Source organism: Thamnophis sirtalis, unplaced genomic scaffold (genome assembly GCF_051295495.1).
Source record: "Thamnophis sirtalis isolate CommonGarterSnake01/CBP01778 unplaced genomic scaffold, rThaSir2_p1.2 scaffold_8, whole genome shotgun sequence".
Lineage (NCBI taxonomy): Eukaryota > Metazoa > Chordata > Lepidosauria > Squamata > Natricidae > Thamnophis > Thamnophis sirtalis.
The window spans coordinates 13,880,305-13,890,582 of record NW_028261388.1 but is presented as its reverse complement, the minus strand read 5'-3'; the positions used below and the strand labels follow the sequence as shown (position 1 = coordinate 13,890,582).

Below are 10,278 nucleotides of genomic sequence, written 5' to 3'. Positions count from 1 at the left end.
ACACACACGCACACACTTATATATAGATAGATTGTAAAAATAGAGGAAGTGCTACCTACTCAATGAGATCAGTCTGTTTTTTCTTCTCATGCTTATTCCCAAGCCCTGAACACAATTTTAAAGGCAATTTTGTTTTTTTCAACTTTGTTCATTTTCCCTCTCCTTCTTTCCCTACTGATATCAAACCCACAGGAATATATGTCCGTTCTTCATTTTCCCATTCCTCCTGCTTCCGTTAATAGCCAGGGGAGCAAGAGAGTGAAAGATCCATTTTAAAACAGAAGGTGTTCCTCAAAATAGATCACCTGTGATCTCTTTAACTGACTTCATGAATGCCAAGAACAAGGGAAGACCCTTTTCCCTTGCTGGGTGGCTCATGATCCAGGAGATACAGTGAGACAATTGGTTCTCCACAGTGGTGGGATGCCACCAATTTAACAACTGGTTCAGTGAGTATGCGTTTTGTGCGCATACGTGCACAGCGCTGAAAATGGAGCATTTAGACAGTGGTGAAATTCAGCCGGTTCTATCTAGCAGTGGCGGTAGGAGACTCCACCCACCCGCCCGGACATCATCATGTCCCATTTTTGACACTCTGCGCCTGCGGAGAAGATCCTTACATTTGCAGGTGCACTCACATTTGCAAACCAATAGCAAAGGTAAGTTGGTTTCACTCCTGATTTAGAAGCTCAGTTGCTTACCTTCCAAATCAGCAAGGGTAAGTAAAACAATGGGGGTGGGGGAGGAATCAGCTGTGCCACGCGATTGAGATGAGTTAGAAAGCAGGAAATAAAGGACAGGATAGAGCAGGGGCATGGGGCGTGGGGAGGGGGCACCTGATCATTGCAGCGAACAGGTTCGCTCCCAGCTGATCGTCGGAGTTATACCGGTTTGTCCAAACTTGTAGAATGCTACCCCTGGTTCTCCATTTAGAGATATGGACCACACAGAAGCTCCAGTAAGCTGCAGCATTTTTCAAAGAAACCCACTTTTATTGCAAATCCAATTGGGTTACACAGCTAAGCCGAAAATAAATCAGCTCTTGAAGTATGCTGATACCAGGGCATCACAGAGGACTAGGGATGGTTTCAAAGTGGGGCAGAGTCTTTAGGTGAAAGCACCCTGCGATATACTGTAAACCTCTTCTTAAACTTTTATATTGTGACAGCTGCAATTTAGGGTGGAGAAGGGAAGGTGAGTCTGTGTATGTGTGTGGGGGGGGGAGTGAGCAGAAGCTATAAATCTGACTGGATTGCAATTTGAGTAACACGGTCCCATCTGCCTTTTCTGATCCTTCCCTAGTCTCAGGATTCATCTGATTCTAATTGAATTAGAGTTAAAATAAATTCAACAACCTTCCCAAAAAATGATCCCTCCCTCCCTCCCTCCCTCCCTCCCTCCCTCCCTCCCTCTCTCTCTCTCTCTCTCTCCTCCTTCCCTCCCTCTCTGTATCTCTCTCCCTTTTCTATAGTAAATTGAAACTTAATCTTCTCCAAGTTTGGCGTTTACTCTATTGGAAGGGACAGAATTGTTCACCTGAGCCTCAACAGTCCTTCGTAGGATCTTCAGACTGACTGGTGCTAAAAATGGCATGGGGTTCTAATTTCAGCTCACTTCTTCTCCCCTTGATGTTTGAGTTTAATTTGCAATAGATAAATCACATGCAATAGCCCCAGCTTATAGTTTCATGCTTTATCTTGCTGCCTTTTTAATTAAAATCAGGTTTTCGCCTACACACACATTCCCACACACTCTGCATCCATAGCCCATTCATTTTCAATATATAGGCCTTAATAGCTACTCTAAGAATGACAGTGATTCTAAGTTCCTTTCTTCTTGCCCCATCTTCAAATATAGTAAGGATGTCTGTGTGCGCGTGTGTGTTGTGTGTGTATCATTTCAGCACTGACGAAGGCAAAACCAGATCTAGCTAATTCCCGTGCAAACCCACGATTAAAGTATAGGATTCTCCCTCCTTTTATTAGTGTAGGTCACATTGTCCAATTGAATGTCATTGTATTGTTATGAGAAAAAAGTCTTTGGTTTTGGGAAACACCTGCTAAAGTGTCCTTGGCTCTCACGCCTTGTCTTCTTGATGTCTGGAGCCTACATTCCATCTCACCCTTGGTTCATTAACTCTTCTCAGCTGAGAAGCGATAATAGTTGCAACAGCAAAAGTGTGGTTTGAACTTGACACTATTACTAAACTGCAGTAATTGTGTTACTCCTTCTTTCTTTTCTTTTTAGCAGTAGGAAGTATCAAAGTGAATTGTTGTCCATCATCTTAAGAATGGATTCATGCTGTTTTCAAATGTATCAAGAAGTTTAAAAGTGGCAAAAAGAGGCTAGTGTTTTCTCTTTGAAGCATCTGAAATAGCCACAACACATATCAGCCAGACATCCTATAGATGAAGATGAACCACGCGCTGCTGCAGTGATTCCTTATATTTATTATCTACAAGTTGATGCCCTCCAGATGTTTTGGATTACAAACTTCCCTATTAGTATGTTTTATGGAAGGATTTGGATTTGGAGTCCAAAGCTTTTGAAAGGCTTTAGAGCCACTTCTGGATTTATATGACAACAGTAAGCATGAAGCAAATGTTTTATTCTGATATGATACCATCATAACTTCCATATCCCCAATTGGAGCCCTGGTAATCATTTGATGCACTCTAAGCAAATATATTTGCAATGTATTTTAGACAGGTTCGTACAATTTAAAATGCCATTAATTGCAGTTCAGCTATTTCAAAACACATACATTAAAGACTGAGATACATTGTGGTAGAAACCACAGTGATGAAAAATAAGAAAATGAGAAAAAAAAATACATTGCAACATGTCACAGGATACATGGCATGATACTATGACACATATTTCTTCATTAGTTCCCTTACTTACTCCGATACCCAATGGCTTTTTATGCTTCCAGTATCCCTCATCAAAGCCACACACCTGAGATGGGAGAGGGCTATGTAAATTTAATAAATATATAAATAAAATCACTTTCACATTCCTAAGGGGTTCTACCACAAAACCGTGGACGACAAAATCGCGGTCGACGAAAGCGCGTATGTGACGTCATCACAGCGCGACGAAAAAGATCGAAAAATGTAAAAATAAAGCTAAAACCTTCCCCTAACCCCCCCAAACCTAACCCTAAACCTAACCCTAAACCTAACCCTTAACCTAACCCTAAACCTAACCCTTAACGTAACGAAAAACCTAACGCTAACCCTCAACCTAACGCTAAACGTAACGCTAACGCTGTAACCCTAACCCTAACCCTTAACCTAACCCTAACCCTAACCCTTAACCTAACCCTTACCTTTATGTGAATCGGCTTGCTGTAATTTAATTTTTATTTCAATTTTTCGATCTTTTTCGTCGCGTTGTGATGACGTCACATACACGATTTCGTCGACCGTGCTTTTGTGGAACGCGCTTTTGACGGGTCACGTCCTAAGGTGCTCTAAGTCGTAGTTTGGAGTTTTGCAGTACCTAAAGTGACACCAATTGCTTTTCCTTGCATTGTATTCATTGCATTAAAATGTCTTAAGAGAAATAGGACCTAGAAGACAATCTTGCAGTATTGGAACATTTCAGCATGCCAAATAGCCATTCAATATAGCATGTCCTCTTGCAAGATGTTCCATTCTTCTTTCTCAATCCACATTTCTTTATTTCCCCCCAATGACCAATTAACCTTTAATTATTTTCATTGGTTAAATGCCTCTATTGTTTGCCCGGGCATTATACAGTTCAGTTTATAATGAATTCGGCAACCCTACATCATAATTAAAGGAAAATAACATTCATCACAGCATAAAGCTAATATAATGACACAGAATAAAATATGAAACTGAGCCAAATCCAAAGCTATGAGATGCAATAGTTAGACAATTCTAGGCTCAGTGTAAATGCTTAAACTTTGCTGAACTACCTCAATAACTGAATAACAGAATTGGAAGGGACATTGGAGGTCTTCTAATCCAATCTTCTGCTGAAGCAGGAAACCCTACATCATTTGAGACAAATGTTTGTCCAGTCTCTACTTAAAATTTTTCACTGTTGGAGCACCCACAACTTCTGGAGGCAAGTTGTTCCACTGATTAATTATTCTCACATTGTCTGGATATTTCTCCTTAGTTCTAGATTGCTTCTCTCCTTGATTAGTTTCTATCCATTGCTTCTTGTCCTGCCTTCAATGTGCTTTCATACTTTCATACATCCATACTTCCATAATATATTCCTCTTGTTACGTTCAGAAACCAACTAACCAACACAAAACACTCCATAATTCAACCTCTTCTCATTTTTGTCATCTGCTCCATCAGGTATATGGAGCTCCTGTTTTAACATGGAAGTTCTTTCTGAATTCAAAGGGATCTCTGCTTCACCAAGGGATCTCTCAGGGGAATCCCTTCTGCTCCTATCCAATTTCTTCTTTGTAAACCGTTTGCCAAGACTTCAACCTGTGAAGTCTGTCTGGGTCTGTGGGAATTTCCCCCTTTCTTTCACAAAATCAATTAAAAAAGTAACACCTAACCATCCTAGTTAGTTATGATCAAGCCTCTTTAACATAGCAATAGCAGTTAGATTTATATACCACTTCATAGGGCTTTCAGCCTTCTCTAAGCGGTTTACAGAGTCGGCATATCGCCCCCACAGTCTGGGTCCTCATTTCACCCACCTCGGAAGAATGGAAGGCTAAGTCAACCTTGAGCCGGTGAGATTTGAACCGCCGAACTGCAGATAGCAGTCAGCTGAAGTGGCCTGGAGTACTGCACTCTAACCACTGCGCCACCTCAGCTACCTTTAACAGTAGAGATCATCACACAGATCCAAGCACAATAATATATTTAAACCAGTGGTGGGATTCAGCCAGTTTGCACCTATTCGGGAGAACCAGTTGTTACCTTTCTAAGCAGTTGGAAGAACTGGTTGTTGGAAGAAATCTCCTTTTGTTTTTTCCACTTTACAGGGCTAATCCTGTAAGGAAGGCAGGAAGGAAACATTCTGGTGTTGTTTCTAGCCTAATCTTTATTACCCTGCTTACAGAAACTGCCCCTTCGGTTAACCTTTATTACATTGTAACAGCTAAGGCAAAGAGACCATCGATGTGAGTGATGTTGAATTGGCCATGTCCACCCAGTCACATGACCACCGTGCCCTCCCCTACCCAGATGGTCATACAGGCAGAGAACCAGTTGTTAAATTATTTGAATCCCACCACTACTTTAAACATTAAGATATTGAACCTTGTAAGTCAGAAGACATTTGGTTGCCCTTTCTTCAACTAGCACATGTTGTTAAAAGGAAAAAAAAGTGAAATGTGTGGGTTGGAAAAGGGTTTACTAAACATCTTTAATTTTTCACATCCTTACACAAGCATATCTTTTCTACAATGGCCTCAAATAATACTACAGCTCCGTGCTTACAGCTAGCAGTTCATCTCCCTTCTCTGTCTCTTCTCTGCGTAGAATTGCACAATAGCACATTCCCCAAACCCTACACATATTTAGACAAACCAGCTCTTCCCCTTCTTTTGGCAACATGGATCACTGCAACAGCTATCTCTGCAAAGTCTCAAATAGACAGTTTCCTGGATCTTTAATCTGCGTTTTATCTTCTCAACCTCGATCCTCTGCACAGCCAATCCACTGTGCTATTTCCTGGCCGATAAAATTTGCCAGCCTACTTTTCTCCACATGATGGCCACAGGTGCCAACTAATCTTCTGAATCTTTTTATCCCATCCAAATTTTCCCCTCTCTGGCTTTTTTTTTTTTTTAAAGCTACAGGGAGTTGAATTTCAGCTGGGCAAAAGCACTGCAGAAAGAAAAGCCTTTCACTTTTATTCTCTTCTATTTTTACCTCTTACAAATAAATCAACTCTCTCCTTTAATTGAAACTCTGTTTCTTATTCCTTTTACCTCCTTGGGGTGCCTTTTATTAAACCAAGCTTGGGGATTTCTCTTTGCCTCTTCCCTATTTCTCAACTCTACTGAAATCAGCTAAGGTACATTTTTGTAATAAATAAATAAATAAATAAAAATAAGATAGCCTGTGGAGCAAGTACTACAAGTATGCAGCTTGAAGCTTAGGCAAAATTTCCAGATGTTGCTCATTGCCGCTTCTTTTTTTTAATTGAAGAGTTTTAATAGATTTTACAAATATTTCCCCTTCCCTCCCTCTGCCCCAATCCTGCCCTGCCTCCATCCTTCCCTCCCCCGCAACCTCCCAGAGCAAAATACAGGGTATAAACATTTAACAATCATACACTAACGTAAGCTAACTAACTATAGCATCCTACCTCCTCTTGTACTTTAACTCCCCTTTTATTAAGCTAACTTTAGATAAATTGTAACATTCCTTGTTCATTCATTCATAAGCTAATTGAAATTTCTTAGTCCGATATTTATTTTGAATGCAGTCAATCCATCTTCTCCATTCCAGCTTGTATTTCTCATCTGAATAAGTCCTTCAAATATGCTGAAATGTTAGCCATCTCTGCTAAGTTTACTACTTTTAATGTCCATTCTTGAATAGTAGGCAATTCTTCCTTCTTCCAGTACTGCGCCACCAACAATCTTGCTGCCGTTGTTAAGTTCAGAATCAAATTAGTCTCTTTAACTGTACAGTCTGTGATTATATCTAGCAAGAGCAGCTGGGGCGTGAACTTTATCCTCTTTTTAAGAATATTTTGAATAATCCACCATAGCTCATTGCCACTTCTTTTGGCACCCAAAGACCTTTCCAGTAGCACGTGCCTAAGGCATCTCTATGTATGTTAAAACATTAACAGCATTCTTGAAATCCTTCAGTCATTGATGCAGTCTTGATAAAAACAGGTGTCAAAGTTCCAAGCAATATATCCCCTTCAATAAGAATACCAAGGCAAGGATATTCCTGAAAGAACATTTTATTGGGACGTATCAAATTGGCACAGACTTGGTGGGAAATTGGCTCTGTTCCTGCCGGTTTTACACACCAATAAAAGTAAAACTTTGTCACTTCCCCCCAGTGTCTATAGTCACATGGTCCAATCAGCATGTAGTCCAGTTGCTAGGTGGCTTCAGTCCCCATCTCTCGAACACCTGCACAAATGTCCTTCATTCCAGGGGAAATTTTTTTATTTAGGCTACAAACCCCAGCTATCTTTACATCCTCTTCCCTGGTCCCTTAGCTCCTGGCTGTGTCATCCCTGAAGCAATGCAAAGAGAAACCTCTTTAGAGGAAAGCTATAAGCAGAAAATAACCACAGTTAGGCCAGCTTCAGGTAGTCCTCATTTACTGACTATCTCATACAGCAGGGGTGTCAAACATGTGGCCCGTGGGCCAGATTTGGCCCATGCAGGCCACACCCATCCTGGCTCTGCAAGGGCAGAAACCATCACGATACATCACGATACAGCCCACGATGCGATCACGTTTGACACGCCCATCATACAGCATCCAATCCTCTAGCAGAGTATGGTGACTCATGTGGTTAGAATGCTGGGTTAACAATCAGCAGTCCCACGTTCAAGACCCAAGTGCTGCTGCGTGATGGAATGAGCTCCAGAAGTGGGTTTCTGATGGTTCGGCTTAGATTGGGCGAACCAGTAGTGGCAATGACGGGAGGCTCCGCCCATCTTCCTGGATGCTTCTGCACATCAGTGGTGGGTTTCAAAAAATTTTCAAACCTACTTTGTGGGTGTGGTCTCCTTTGTGGGAGTGGCTTTCCGGCCATGTGGCCTGGTGGTAGTGGCTTGCCGGCCATGTGTTTTCTCTCTGTCTCTCTCTGTCTCTCTCTGTCTCTCTCTCCTTCCTTCCTTTTGTCTCTCTGTCCCTTTTTCCTTTTTTTCTTTCATCTTTCTCTCACTTTTTCTTTCTTTTTTTTTCTTTCTTTCTTTCTCTTTCTCTCTCTGTGTGAGTCTCTCTCTCTCTCTCTGTGTGTGTGTGTGTGTGTGTGTGTGTGTCAGTGGTGGGTTTCAAAATTTTTTGGAACCTCTTCTGTAGGTGTGGCCTGCTTTCCGGGTCCACTGGTGGAACCACCAGTTCGGTAGATTTGTCGAACCGGTTCTACTGAACTGGTGTGAACTGGCAGGAACCCACCTCTGCTGCACATGCACAAAAGCTTCTGCGCATATGCAGAAGTGTCGCGCGCACACAAGAGCGAACCAGTAATTTAAAAAATGGAAACCTACTTGGAAGAACCACCTGTTGGTATTGTACATTTATTCATCTATTCTTATGTATATAAAGAATGAATTCATGAATCCAGCTGAATCAGTTATCTGGACGTGCTGTCTGGATTTGAATTTTCTGCAACAAACTCTGACATAGCCCCCACCATAATCACTGCACCATACTAACTCTTTCATACAGTATATTGCCAGAAAAAGCAGGATAGAGATATAAATTTAAGCAATACCTATGAGGCAGGGGAAAAAAATCCTTTGAAATACTCCAGGGAAGATGAAATTCTCCATCAATTTTTCAAAGGCAGGATTTTCTCTTAGCAATGGTGCTGGAAAAAAAATAATAATGTGTCGTGTCTTTCATTAGGATTAACTGGAAGAATGGGAAGCCAGGAAAGCTGTGGATGACTAGAGAAATTATTTGATAACAAGGATGGAACTCGCTATTGAGTAACTGCAAGAAGCCCACAATAATTCTTCCAAAATGCTTTGAAAACATTTCTAAAGCACATTTTCTGTTTTCAGGTTGAATGACAACTAAGGGGGGCGGGGGATGTAAAACTACCCAGTGCTCCATCTGATTATCAGTTGAGTCGTTTGGACTTGGTTGTGAGAATATCAGGTTGAAATCCATATTTATCGACAAAGCTCAAGTGAGTAACCAAGGACACATCGCTGGCTGGAATTCACATGAGGAACTAAGCAATAAAGTTCTTTTGGTTTTGACTCAGCTCCAGCTACAAATCCAGCCAAGATTGTGTTTGTAAAATGTGATTCATTCCTTTGCCTGTTGTGTTGAATTCTTTATCTTATTCAACAAACTGTAATTAAAATAATAATGCACTCTAGGAATTCAAAATTTTCTCTCTCAGTCTAACTTACTTTACTTTACTTTTCTGAAGATGGGTGTTATTTATTTATTAAAGGGATGGGCCACCCATCGTACCACACAATAACTCTGGGAAGCTTACAATATCACTCCCTGTAACCCCTTCATTTGGTGTGGAATCGTGGCTGCTGGATGGAGCTGTGCATTTACTGGCTGGATGCCCTTCCTGATGCCATGTGGAGTTTGCAGCAGATTTTTTTTTCTCTCTGCGCCCTATGAGAGAAACATCTGCAGGTATGTAGGATTGAATTCTCAACCTTCTGAAATGTCTTCAACACTGGGCTGCCACGCCACTCATGGCAGCTTACAATATTAAAAGAGTAAAACTGTATAAAACCAATACACCAGTGTTTCCCAACCTTGGCAACTTGAAGATGTCTGGACTTCAACTCCCAGAATTCCCCAGCCAGTATTCGCTGGCTGGGGAATTCTGGGAGTTGAAATCCGGACATCTTCAGATTGCCAAGGTTGGGAAACACTGCAATACACCATACAAATAAAATAATTTAAAAATATACTCAACACGAACTAAAAGGGAGTAGGATACGCAGGAGAGGAGGTGGAATCTGTTATTCATCTATCAACTACCCTCAATATGAAGCCTTCCCCATTGGAGTTCCAAGCAAACTGGCAAAGTCTTTAAGCTCTGTGAAAGGTCAGGAGGGTTGGAGCCAATCTTACTCCAGGAGGCAAGCCGCTCAAGTTCTTAGAAGTCATGTAGGAAACAAACTAAGGCAAGTGTTACCTAACATTGTTCTAATTCCAAACAGAGTGAAGCACAGCTTCTATCTTTGTATAAGTTGAAGCCACACCTATACATACTATAGATCAGTGTTTCTCAACCTTGGCAACTTGAAGACGTCTGGACTTCAACTCCCAGAATTCCCCAGCCAGCGAATGCTGGCTGGGGAATTCTGGGAGTTGAAGTCCAGACATCTTCAAGTTGCCAAGGTTGAGAAACACTGCTATAGATGGCTGCTTTATATGCATGGGAATTTTTTTAAATTATTATTGAAAAACCTGCTTAACGTCCTACCTTAGACCAAAAACCATTTTTTGTAGGATGGAAGTTTCATTTCATTTATCCAAATGTTAATTGGATCCCCAGGCTTCATTGTTTCCTGCAAGTACAGGTCAAAGGTGGATTATATTGGATCAAAATGGGGTTGAACAGGACATATCCAGTGGTGGGATCCTCCCT

General features: G+C 41.3%; 1 long non-coding RNA gene across 1 annotated transcript; it reads left to right on the top strand.

The window, feature by feature from the left end:
- The first annotated feature begins 2,277 nt into the window (after positions 1 to 2,277).
- LOC148044298 (uncharacterized) lies at positions 2,278 to 9,047 on the top strand. Its single transcript, XR_015697567.1, has 2 exons — positions 2,278 to 2,586; positions 8,556 to 9,047. It is a non-coding gene; the product is annotated as an uncharacterized LOC148044298 (long non-coding RNA).
- The last annotated feature ends 1,231 nt before the right edge of the window (positions 9,048 to 10,278 follow it).